This window comes from Aristolochia californica, unplaced genomic scaffold (assembly GCF_029961685.1).
Source record: "Aristolochia californica isolate CCGP_79_NKW_82.1479 unplaced genomic scaffold, dmAriCali1.0.hap1 SCAF_3, whole genome shotgun sequence".
NCBI lineage: Eukaryota > Viridiplantae > Streptophyta > Magnoliopsida > Piperales > Aristolochiaceae > Aristolochia > Aristolochia californica.
Window position 1 is genome coordinate 5,079,079 of NW_027181992.1, and position 13,344 is coordinate 5,092,422.

The following is a 13,344-nucleotide window of genomic DNA, read 5'->3' on the forward strand; positions in this document are numbered from 1 at the left end:
GCCACAGGCGGGCTTGCTGGTGCCGGCCTGCCAATGCTCAGGCTACTGTTTGGGCATGCCTGTTAACACGCGGACTTGTGCGGTCCGGGTCTGAATGACCCAAGACCATGAACCAAATCGGGTTTTGCTAATATAATGAGCCAGAATGTGTTTTAAGAGTTGTTTTGACCCAAAATTTTATTTTTAATGAAATTTCCATGTTATTTGGAATTTAATTGGTTACTTGAGATCCAAGACTATAGGTATGAAGATTTATATGTTTAGTTGTTGAATAATTATTTCTTTGCTATAATTTCTTGAAGTATTTATAATTTGTCTTATTGCATGCCTTGTTATATATTTATGTATTTTATGTGAAAATTAATTTAATTATATAATTTGCAAAATCCCCAAAGGGTAATGCGAGTTGTATAATTAGATTAGTATATTGTAAATTAGTTCATATGAATCCCCAAAGGGTAAGTATGAATTAATTTATTTATTTGTTTGTTTGTTTGTTTGTAATATTGTTGTTTGTTTATTTTATGTGGAATGATTTGCCTAGTAACTCTCATGAATCCCCAAAGGGTAAGTGGGAGTACTAGATGGCTGAGATGATTGTATAATTATGTATGTTCTCCCAAATATTGAAATATTTTCTGGATGACAAGAACATCCAGTAGTAGACATAATTTTTTTTAAGTCCCTAAAGAAAAATGTACTTGATGGGATTAATTATGTGAAGCGGTCACAATGAGTTGACTTAATGCTACGGGGCTATAGGTTTGATAAGATTATCAAAGTGGATAATCCTTCTCAAAGACCTTCCCGAATAAACTACCCTGATAATCTGAAACAGTATAAGAAGGACCTTAGAAAATTCAAGGAATGGGATACAGCTAATGAAATTTTTAGGTCACATATTCTTGGGCTCTAAGTGAGACTCTCTTTATGACTTATTTTCATGTCCCCACTACAAAAGAGATTCTCGGTCAGATTGAGGCTAAATATGGTAAAAAAGCGACTACTCACATCAATAACTTATGGCAAAAGTTCACTCATGCCAAGAACGCAGAAAATGTTGACGTGAGAAAACATGTAAATGACATATTTGTCATGGCAGATGAGTTACAATATCATGTTAGACCAATGGATGAAGAAACTAAAGTGGTCATCATTATCAACTCTTTACCCAAATCTCTCAAATATATTCAAGATTTTTATTCTTTGTTCAAGACAAAGTGGACTATATTTGATTTGGTTAATATTATCGACCACCAGTCCGATAGACTCAATCCAAGTATTGAGTTAGATAAACCTTCACCTGGCGCTAACGTAGTTTTGAAGCCGAAGAAAAAAAAATTAAGAAGAAGGGAAATAACATTCGATTTCAAGACTTCAAGGACAAAAAGGTCAATCAACAAAGGGTTGAAGTACATGCAAATCAACGTGTTTGCTTCTTCTGTAATAAGCCAGGACATATAATGAAGTATTGTAGGGCTTTGAAAACCATGCAAGAAGGGCAACTGGAGAACACTAGTGAGTCCTTATATCTTGAAACTTGTACTATTTATATCAAGCCTTTTAGTTGGTGGGCTGATTCTGGTGCAACTGTTCATGTATCGAATGAGTTGCAAGGCTTCAAGGAGCTAAGAAAGATTGAGGACAGAACACGCTTTATTTACATAGGAAATGATGAAAATGCCACTGTGGAAGGTGTGGGAACTTATCGGCTAAAGCTTGTTGATAACAAGTTTTTTTATTTAGAAGATTGTTTTTATACTCCTTCTATGAGAATAAATCTATTATCTGTATCTTGTCTTGAGAAACTTGGATTTACATTTTACTTTGGAAGTGGAAAGTTTCTTATGTTACAAGATGATAAAGTTATTTTAAGAGGTTTTCAAAATTTTGGTCTATATCAATTGCAACTTAGTGGAAATATGGTGTTCAATGTTTCAACTTCTTTGGATATTAAAGAAAATTAATTGTATTTTTGGCATTTACGACTAGGGCATATAAAAGAAGGATAGAATTACAAGACTAAGGATTATTGAAAAATCTTTCACATAATGATTTTCCTATTTATGAGTGTTGTATATATGGGAAAATGACAAAGATACCCTTTCCATCCAAAGGCTCAAGAAGTTTTCATGTATTGGATATTATTCATTTTTATATATGTGAACCTATGAATGTGAATACTCGTAATGGCCATTCGTATTTTATGACATTTATAGATGATTGCTCAAGATATGGAAGAGTATATTTACTGCATAGAAAAAAAAATGAGGACTTAGATTATTTCAAAACCTTTAAATTGGAGGTAGAAAATACCACAGGAAGGAAGATCAAAACATTGCACACCGACAGAGGTGGAGAGTATCGTTCGGAGTTATTCTCTGAATTTTGCAAGTCAAACGGGATTATCCATATGTTTAGCATGCCTGATACACCTGAACAGAACGGTATTGCTAAAAGGAAAAATCGAACCGTACTAGAGATAATAAGATCTATGATGGTACCTGCAAATTTGCCAATATTCTTTTTGGGTGAAGCACTAGTGATAGCTACCTACATCTCAAATAGAGTGCCTTCAAAGTCAGTTGAGAAAACACCTTATGAGGTATGGTCAGGCAAAACTCCTAGTCTTAACCATTTTAAATTATGGGGATGTGCTGCTCATGTTTGTAAACTTGATCCTAAGGACTAATTGAAGGCTAAGACTCAAAGATGTTTATTCGTTGGGTACTCTGAACATTCGAAGAGAAATACCACTACATACGAGACATGCAGAGGAAGGAGGAAGTTGTTATTTATAAAATATCTTCTTTGGACAACTTAGCTGATCCACTAACCAAGTGTCTAGCCGTTACCAGTTTCACTTTCCATGTGGAGAACATGAGTTTGATTTGTTTATAATTGATGAGACCAAGTGGGAGAACATTGTTTTGTATGCATTGTGGTCTCAATGATTTGTTATACCATGTCATCACATTGTAATTTATATTCCATAGAATGGCCATTTTGAAAAATGATTTTGAAAGAATGCATATGTTTTTGTGTGATAATATGAGTACTCAATGTATGCCTTGAGATTCAACTTCCCTATTAGGTATGTACTTGTACGTGTATACATGAGGGTCTCAATAGGGAATGACGGTTGAGTCTCTAAATTGACTAGGCCAATGGGACTACATAAGCACAATTTCCTTTACAGCTAATACTCATGCTGCTATAGAGTTTTACTCTGAGTTTCACAGGTACTGAGTATGCTATGGACGGTGAGATGCCTTGATGTCCAACTTTTCTATTAGGTATATACTTGTTTGTATATACGAAAGTGTCTCAATAGGAAGGCAGGGTTAGATATCTAAATTATTCAGGCCTATGGTACTGATTAGGCACAATTACCTTAGTGGCTAATACTCGAACTGGTACAAAGCTTTACCCTGAGTTCATGTCCTAGTATGCTATGAATGGAGACCGTTGAACTGACAAATTTGTCAAGTATGGATTTGGTTTATTCCCCTGTCTTGGATATCTAAGATATATATTGTGTAGGCCCGGGTTAACTACACATGTATATTAAAGTGTTTAAGGTAATGCATATGGTCATGGTATGGTTTTATGTGTCAAGATTGATTTTTCATGTTTTTTCGAAAATCGGAATTTGAAATGGATTCGAAACCAAGTGGGAGTTTGTTGGAATTAATGTTTTCAAATATATTATTTATGAAATAAAATTACCATAATTTATCGGCGTGGGGCCAACTTCTAGATGCTTTGTTATTGGATATTCAGTACGGGGAATAATGGCCAGCACATCCCATTGTAAAGGTAATTTAATTGGGTGCATTGACTTAGTGGACACATCCCTTGGGAATAAGGAGATGTATCTCTCTTGAGGGGATGTATCTCTCCTTAGAGGATGTATCTCTCCTAAGGGGATGTATCCTTATGAATAGTCATTAGTGTTACACCCTTTGGAAATCTATAAATTCCTTCATGGTCTTAAAAGTGAGGCTAAAGCTATTTGCACACCCAGTCTGGCTGAATAGGAGCAAGCTTATCACTTGTAAACGAATTATCAAAGGTTATTTTATGCACTTCAAGTTCTATTTATATTCTTCAAGATGAAAGGTATGCACTCTTTATTCTTCTAATTTCAATTCTATGATATATGTTTGGCTCTCATGATAAGGAGCATTATGGAGGATTTAATATTTATTTCTATGATGTTTATTTTATTATTATTAGACATCAAGTCTAACCTTTCTTTTATTATAATGACCAAAGGGATCTAGGGTTGTTTTAAAAGTTTGATGAAGATTTAACACATGAAAGCCAATCGGGCAAACATTGGGTAAATGCTAAGATTTTATCTCGCTTATAGGCTCTTCTTTAATTTCTCTGTTATTGTGGTAAAATTGGAACCAACAGATGGAACCTCCGTTCGGACTTTGGAGCTAACATACATAATTCAGTAAAAATCGAGGAAAAGGCGAGTATATCTACACTAAACTGACGGTAATTACATAATTCTGGAGGATCTGATTTTTAATGATTGTGATTCTCACAACCTTACTGGTAATCCATAGTTCTGAAAAGATCTGATCACTCCATCCCAACCTGCAGTCACTATGACTTGGCCCAGTGTCGCTGCTGAAGGCGCTTGATATTTCTGCTCTTCCTCCGACATTACAATGCTCACTGGAAGTTCCTCCTCTGGCCATGTAGCAAATTTCTTCAATGTCTTGTCAAATGAAAAGCATCCATCAAGAGAGAAACTCTCTAAGCCTTCCATTTGATGCCCGAAGCAAGCTGAGCTTGATTCCTCTGCCTTTTTGCCCGGCCAAGGTATGGCAACTGATACTCTCTTAGACAAGAAATACTCGCATGATTGCACGGTTCTTGTTCTCTTGGACGAAACAACGGCAAAGTGATTGTAATTCCACATGTAAATGTGGGAGTCCTCACCCACTGAGATGATATGTCTCCCACTCCAAGTGAATGATGCAGATGTTTGGTTCCCCGAGTTTTTGATACCTTTGTACTTGCAGATGACAGTTAACCCATCAAGAATTCGCATTCTTGAGTCAGCTGATGTTACCATTAGCTTCGGCTGATCTTCTTGGGAGAACTGCAACAGGGGTGAAGTTACTCATTTAGTTATGACATAGCGATGAACTAAGTGATAGAGATAAAGATAATGATCGAAATACAAGTACCAAATAGAGTCAAACTTAAACTCTGAAGAGTTGTAATCTCTACGGTCTTTGTTGTAAACTCTATAAATACTTCATTCTTCATCAATGAAAACATCCTGAAATTCTACACTAAGTACTACATCCAGACATGATAAACTAGTCTTAATAAGTTAAGAGATGTATTTCTCAACTAAGAACAACAATTTTTTTCTTAACATTAATTTTACGTGTGATTCTTCCAACTAATAGCATATAATTGTACCTGTAGACCAGTAATCCTTTTGCTGGTGGATTTTTTTTCACCCTGAAAGCATAGTTGTGCTTCTAGCTCCAGGAGATTACCTAGCGTCAGGAGTTTCAAATAAGCTTGTAAGTGCTAGTTTCAGTTGAAACAAGAAAGAACCCAGTATTGAAACTAAACATTTACAGATCAAGTTCATCTTCTGGCAGATGATTTCTATGTTAAGACCAGTTTTACCTGATGCGTTGTAGAAACGACAGTGGCCTGTGATAGAACCCACGATAATACCCTGCATGAGTGGAGGAAAGTAGATGTTACAGAAGATTAAGCCAGGGAATCGGTCAGTTGTGAAGATAAATAGTTTCAGGGAAGTACCTGCCCGTCTAGCTGATAACATACAGCAGTAACTATATCTCTTGCATCAACCCAATCGACTACTCGTTTCTCCAAGACTCCCCATACCCGGACTTTCCCGTCTATAGAGCCACTGACGAAGTATCTCTCATCAACAGAATGCATGTCACTGCTTCAAGTAGAGATGGAAATGAATAACAATGGTTCCAAATGATTTTGTATTAATTTCAAGAAAGTGAAAGAGTGCGTAAAAGGCTTCATACCGTAATCCTGATGATGAAAAACTTGTAAACATTCATGGCTACCCACTTGCCACAAACGAACTGTTTTGTCTTCAGATGATGAAAGCAGACACTAAAACCAAACGTTTTTTAAGATCAATTTCTTCAATAATTGGCAAAAGAAACTAAAGCGAGCAAACATTAAGCAGGTGAAGAGTGGGTAGAAGAACTAACATTACTGTTGGACCAGGAAAGATCCAGGACAGCACCAGTATGCCCATAAAGTTCTTGTGCAGGTACTTCTTCGAGCTTGAACATCTTCTCCGGCATGTCAAAAGCAGAATGTATGGACTTTTCAGGAGACATCTTGTCCAGAAACTTTAAAGATTTTAGAGCAAAGAGAGCTTCTGTAACATGCCAGATGCGAACAACTCCATCTTCGCCACCAGTAGCTAGATACTGCCCATCTGGACTAAATTTCATTGTTTGGATATAACCTTGGTGAGCCTGAATCTCTTGTCCCATGTAAAAGCCGGTAAATTCCATGAACATTTTGTTGCGCCTTCTTACTCTTATTCGTTGTGGTTTCGAAATTTGAGGATTCGAAATAGGACCACCACAATTGCAAGCGTCAGTCCCAGGTCTCCTACTTCCGAATATTTGCCAAAAACTTCTCCATTTCTTCCTTTTTGGATCTGCACTTTTTTTTCTCTCGTAACCAGAACAACTGCAACCTTCCGTTGTTTCCTTGAAGCAGCAGTTGTGGGCTTTTTCGCGATCATCAAATTCCTTTGGATTGTCCATGGCAGTCTCAAGGGAGCCTGAACCTGATCTGTTTCTCTTCATGTGGTTGGAGCCAATCCATGCGCTTGATGTTGTTTCACTACTTTCCGCAACTCTTTCCATCCCATGAAACTTGAGTTCAGCACAGTGCAGAGTCTCATGGTCAATTTCTCGAGGGCAATCATATTTCGATGATCGGGGATCGCTTAAACCAGTTTCGTGTAGAAACCTTCTGCGGCGTTCACTGATACACTCCAATTCATTTGTCCACATCTCGTACTGCAAATCCTCGAAATTCACGTTTGCATTTGTGTTCAAGTCCTCATGAGATGGGACATGACTAGCTGGAGCCTGAATATAGCCCAAGGAATCAAAGAAGATATCTTCTTCCTCATTAGTAATTGTCATGCTTATTGTGGTCCAGACCAAAACTCAACATGACAAACCTTCCTCCTAAGCTCAGATTCAGGAAAATACCGATTGACGCTCACACTGCCCCTCCTAAACTCCATCAACTGGAGCATCAGAAAAGCAAGTGTTTCAGTATGAATGAACTCAGCAAAAATATTCACCGAAAAGAGAAAAATTTACAAATCAATATATGTATGCTAAATATTGACGATTCAGCATTTACAAAGAGGAACTGCAAGAATGTCCGTTGGAAGTTTAATTAATCAAACTTCAGCTTTACGAGAAGAATGCACATATTCTCGAAACAAATACTGAAAAACCCAGAGCATCTCAGAACTAGTCTCATGATCTCATCCTATTCAACCATTGGAGGAGCCGATATAAACCTGTCTCACTCCTGTGAATGGGTCTCGTTTTGCCCTCTCTAATCACTGGATGATCATGGCACCATAGGCCATACCTTGAACAAACGTAGAAACTCCTCACTAATCAGGCATCATCCAGCCCACTCAATGGTCATTTTCCTCCCACTCTAAGTTTAAAACCGAATATTAAAAAACATATACATATATGAATATAAGAACAAAATTCTTGTAATAGAATATTAAAATCAAAGGACAATTAAGGCTAAATAATTCAGAAAGTAAATTCAAATAAAGTTATATGAACTCTATATTAGGCTTGAAGTCCAACCAAAAATTTCCTGTGGACAGTTAACCCAATTAATTTCAAATGAATAAGAGTAGTAAGCAACTGATTAAATCTGCCAGTCAGGTAACTGGTCAGTTTAATTCCACAGCTTCACCATTTTCAAGACATGCTCGCCTTAGCATGTTGTGTTCATACACCACACTTCCTGCATTCTTTTGTCATGCAGTCAGAAATCAGACTAAAGCTGACGATAACAGAAGCAGAAGAGGATATAATAGAGAAACGAAGAACAGGAAGAACAAATGGTGGAAAAGCCAACTTTATGGTAGAAGACAGAAAGACATGGAGAAAATCCGGTGGAAACAAGGAGTAAACTTACCCTTAGAGGGACCGGTCACGACCCCTATCCATATCGTAGATGGCAGATTTTGAAAAGGAAAGCACATTCTCAAGAGGATCGAACTTGAGATGCCTCAGATGGAGATTGGAGCACGGGAACCAACCCAGGGAATTGCGTTGCTCACTTGCAAGTTCATCAAGAAGAGGAGGAAGTTTTACAGAAGAAAGACTAGCTAATCCAGCAGATTCTTGCAAATACTAGCGAAATGCTAAAGCCACCCAAAACACAGATGGAAAACAATTAATAAGATGACCGACTGGTATTATAGGCCTAAGAAACTTGTAAAATGTTTGGTTTTTCGAGACATCTCATGTGGATGGGCCAATATGAGATGTCCTTTTCTTCTTTTTTGCCGTTTCTTCTTTCCCACTTTTCATGGCTCGAGGTTGTATCAAAGGCCCCACGCGGCATACTCCTTTGAGGGAAGAGAGCTACGGCCAGTAATTTTCAGCATGCAATCTGGGTTCATTCAGAAATTATAAACAGGCAGAAAAAAACACTAGCCATTATAATGAAGCCTTAAAACAACATTATTATCTTTCGGAAACATCAGGTTCTTTCAATGCAGTCGATCAAATTTCGGTTAAACTTCATCGTTCTGAGTGAAGAACGAAAAGAACGTTTAAGTCGATCAAAAGATCATGATTATTTATAGTCTGCATGAGACTCACTCACCTCCAACAGCCTTTGTAAACTGAGACCTCCATCAACGAAGTCAGTGCCTTCTGAGCTGTACTGAAACATGAAGCGAATAGAAGACCACCATTTCCTTCTTCCCAGTCCACAAAGAGACAGAGTGATAGAGATAGGTACTTCAAGTGGATATGCTGTATGTGCTACCGCTGTTCTGTGTATATAGAGGGAGAAGATAAAAAGCAAGAAGAGAAACTTCAAGTCTTAGTTAACCTCCATCGGCATTTGAACCATATCTCCTTCAAATCTCCTGTCATTAAAAGCAAAAAGGTCGATATAACATATTAAATTCCATTTCTGAGGTCACTCAGCTCCCCCCCCCCCGCCCCCCACAAAGCTGTATTATATTCCAAAATATGCACTATCCACTCTCTGTCTCCCTCCCAAATGCCTGGTTTTATTAACCCATTTCCCCTCAATCAAACTCAACCTCTCACGTGCACTTTGTTCTTTTCTTTCTACACCGAACGACTTTCTGGATTTTGACTTGACCTGGGCACCTAACAACCTTTCGTTTGCCTCACTGCTTATCTCATTCCCCGTCATAATCCCTTTCTCATAATCTCCGCGCTTTTGCAAGCCAGACTGTTGCATTGGTGTTGGATCCTTTAGGTAAAGATTTCTTCAGATGCGAGGACATTCTTTAATGCTAATTAATCCATCATTTGAGAGGCTTGATCTGATATTTCATGTGGTCAAATATCATTTGCAGGATATCGCCGTTAGCTGCTGATCCACGTGCACGAGAGCTGTTTTTGTTTTTTATTTCTCTCTTTCTCTATCACTTAATTTCCTCCATCATTGGGGGACCAAGGCCACGCGCTGGTTCTCCAATTCCCAGAGGGATGTGAGATTCTGGAAATGGAAAATGTCTGGTCCCAATGGACGGTGTGGTGTCACCTTCAAAATCTTTCCTTTGCTCTTTCTGTGTACCTGATCACATGCAGTGAGAGGACCCAGCAGTCACTGATCCTTACAGGGATGCGGTTTTGAGGGGAGGATATTTGTTTGTTAGGAGGAGCAGGTGGTGAGGCGGGGAGAGATGGGAGAGATCTTTGACTTATCCTGGCTCTGTCCAGACATTGAATGAAACTGTAGGTCTTCTAGGGATCCCTCCGATTCTGGGTTTTCGACGGAGTGCCAATATTGCATGGGCGCGGGAACTGCTCGTCCTATTCATTGTGGATCCTGTAGAACTGGTTCGTTTCTGGATCAAAACGCTGTTGGGTGAGGGTCTTCATATTATATGGGGCCGGATTTAAAAAGTCAGTCTTAGTGCTGGGGGTTTCAATTCCAATTGCAAGATTTTACACAGCGGTACTGTGTACGATGGGCTTCTATTAAGGCATTTCGGGATAATATCTGAACAGTCCAAGATTCCTAGGTCGTCTGTCAAACCCAAATTAAATCTACTATTGCAAACCCAATAATTAATTCCATTTTTTTCACTGGTTGTGAGTAGGCACCAGGCATGTGACCTTACACACCCCTACGAGGCCCGCCTACATTTATACAACCTTGGATTTCATGATTAAGGGTCAGATGAGGAAAAGTCAAAATGAATTCGAATTCACTTTCACCTACACAAAATCGTTAGTGTGTCCAACCAATGAAAGTGAAAGTGAATTACTTGTGTAAAACGAGTAGCAGTGAAATTATAAGGGTTCACCCTCTAAATTCACTTTCACTCGCTCTCTTTCAACTCTTTTTCTATCCCTCTTGACAGATCATGTCTCTTGACACTCCTCTCTGCTTCCCTCTCTCTCTCGACGCTCCTCTTGCCAACCGACGACTTAGCTTCCTCTCGCCCTCTCGCAGTGCTAATTGTCAAAGCATCTCACCATTTAATACTCTGCATCTGTTGAGGTAAAGAATAAAGAATTTCCCTCTTAAAGCTCCTAATATTCCCCTTGCACCTCCAATTCTGGCACTCCCAAAACCTCCAAGGTCGTCTCTCTAGAAAACCTTTGTTCAAAAACCTCACCACTTCCTGATATCCCCTTTGATTTTTCAGTAGGAGCTTTGTTTGTACGTCTATAAGAGAAAAGGAAGAGGTTTTTTGTTTATGATGAATTGATGGTCGTGGGAGAAGATTCAATTGCCATTGATTTTAGAGATCAAAAGATTTCGTCGTGGATTTATTTTGATGGGAATTTTGGGAGTCATGCTTTTTACACTCCTTGCTCTTGGATCTAACCTTCCACAGGTTATGGGAGCACTTTTTGTGAATGTCATAGTTGGTTTGTCAGAAAGTAAAGAGGTGTTTTCTAAAAAATATTTAAGAGTGATAATTAAGATGTTGAAAAGTAAGAATTAGGTACATTATAAAAATAAACATTTTTGTTTAAATATTCTATTTGTATAATTAATTAAATTAATAATCTTGTTTAATATATTAATTATTGTATTAATTTAGACTAAAAATATGCCTTTTATTAAAAAAAACCCTATTTAATTATTTATTATATTAATTGCTTTTAATATTATATTAAATTACTAATTTAAGAGTTATAATTTAGATATTGTACCAATAAGAATTTGATTAAGTATCTAGACATTATAAAAGTAATTATGTTTGTTTAGGTATATTATATTTTATATTTAATTAAATTAATAATTATTTTAAATTTTGAAACTATTTAGGTTATTTTGTTAATTAAAAGTTAAATAAGATTATCTTAATAAAGTTAAATCTATCAGAGTATTTTATTAATAAACTCATCCTCTCCTTTCCATTGTAGTTTTTCATTGTGCACACTAACACAAAAAAAAAGTACTTTAGACTGCAATTTCTATTTAACACTCTAATACCAAAAAAAAATCACTTTAACTTTCACTTAAAAAATGCACTAATCCCCCTAAAAGTGTTTCAAATCAAAATTCCAAGCCCTCCATCATTAAACAAATTCTCAGGACTGTTAAGAAAATTTTGTTGACAAGAAATAAAAGAAACTTTGTTTGAGCTTGAAATCTATATATAAATATCATTCAAACATAGGCCTAATTATGTGAGAATCATTAGAAGCTTGATCCCAAAGTTAATGACATATCGAAATACCAAATTAGTGAGATAAAAAGGAGATTAGGAATATGATTTACTTGATTTGATTAGCATTAGTTGGCCAAATTCCATATACAACCTTCATATCCCTAACAAAAACTATTAAGTGTAATGAAAATGTTTCTTTAAGGATTTGTTTGGAACTCATAGAAAAAGAAAAGAAAAAACAGAAGAGAGATAGAAAGAGAAAATAAAATAAAATATAAGAGGTTTCTTTTCACTTGTTTGGATGTCCATGGAAAATAAGAAAGAAAATGAAAGAGAAATATAATTTTTCTTCTTTGGATACAAGTGGATAATGAAAAAGAAAATAAAATTATTAATATTTTATTTATTTTTGTAATATTTTAAAATATTGATGATTAAAATTTTCTCCACCCCTCTCTATTTTTTTTCTATTCTCTTGGAATTCCATCATTTTAAAATGGAAAATATTATAACTAAGAGAGAAATAATTTAGGGTTTTCTCCATGATTCTCTGCTGCCTAACGATAGAAAATCACTTTATTTCTCTTTTTTTTTCCTTTCTTTTTTAGGGGTTCCGAACCCATAGAAAAGAAAAGAAAAGGGAAAAGAAAGTTATTTTCTATTGTTTGCTAGTAAAAAATAACTGAGAGAAAAAACTAAAAAATAAAAGAGAAAATCACTATCTCTCTTAGTTAATAATTTTCCTCTCACAAAATGATAGAATATGGGAAGAAAAGAAAAAAAATGGAAACTTGAGACAAAATCTTAATCATAAAAAATATAAAATATTACTATTTTTTTTTCTTTTCATTTTTCTCTTGTATCCAAACAAGAGAAATTATATTTTTCTTTCATTTTTCTCTCATTTCCCATCTACATGCAAACAAGAGAAAATAAACTTTTTTTTTGTCTCTTTCTCTTTCTTTTCTCTCCCCTTTTTGTGTTACACATTTTTAAAAAATTTAACTTTACTTTGCTAAAAAGGTTGTCACCCTCTCTCCCTCCCCCACTACTTTTACCCCACAATACTAATCCTTACTATGTCCCCATAGTCTCCCCTCTTGCCAAGACTTTGAGAACAATTATTTGGTGTTCTTTTATCTATTTTTTTATTGTGAAAATTACCAAAGAAACGGAACTGAGGCCCAAGTCACCAAGATGCCTGTCCCCGACGAATTCATGGCTGAGTTGAGGTTAGCCGTTTAGCGGTACTCTAGCTTGCGCTTATGCGCCTCCGGCTCATCTTATCACAACCGTTAAGATATTTTCCATCCCACTAACAGAGAGCTCCCCGCAGTTACTCAAGACGCGAAAGGATAACAAGCGCGTGGGACCCGCCCTTACTCTCTTTCAGGACTTTATCCCTCCTCACC

At 36.6% G+C, this 13,344-nt stretch overlaps 1 pseudogene; it reads right to left on the reverse strand.

Moving 5' to 3' along the window:
- Window positions 1-4,555: 4,555 nt before the first annotated feature.
- Window positions 4,556-9,537, reverse strand: LOC137958663 (uncharacterized; annotated as a pseudogene).
- Window positions 9,538-13,344: the final 3,807 nt, after the last annotated feature.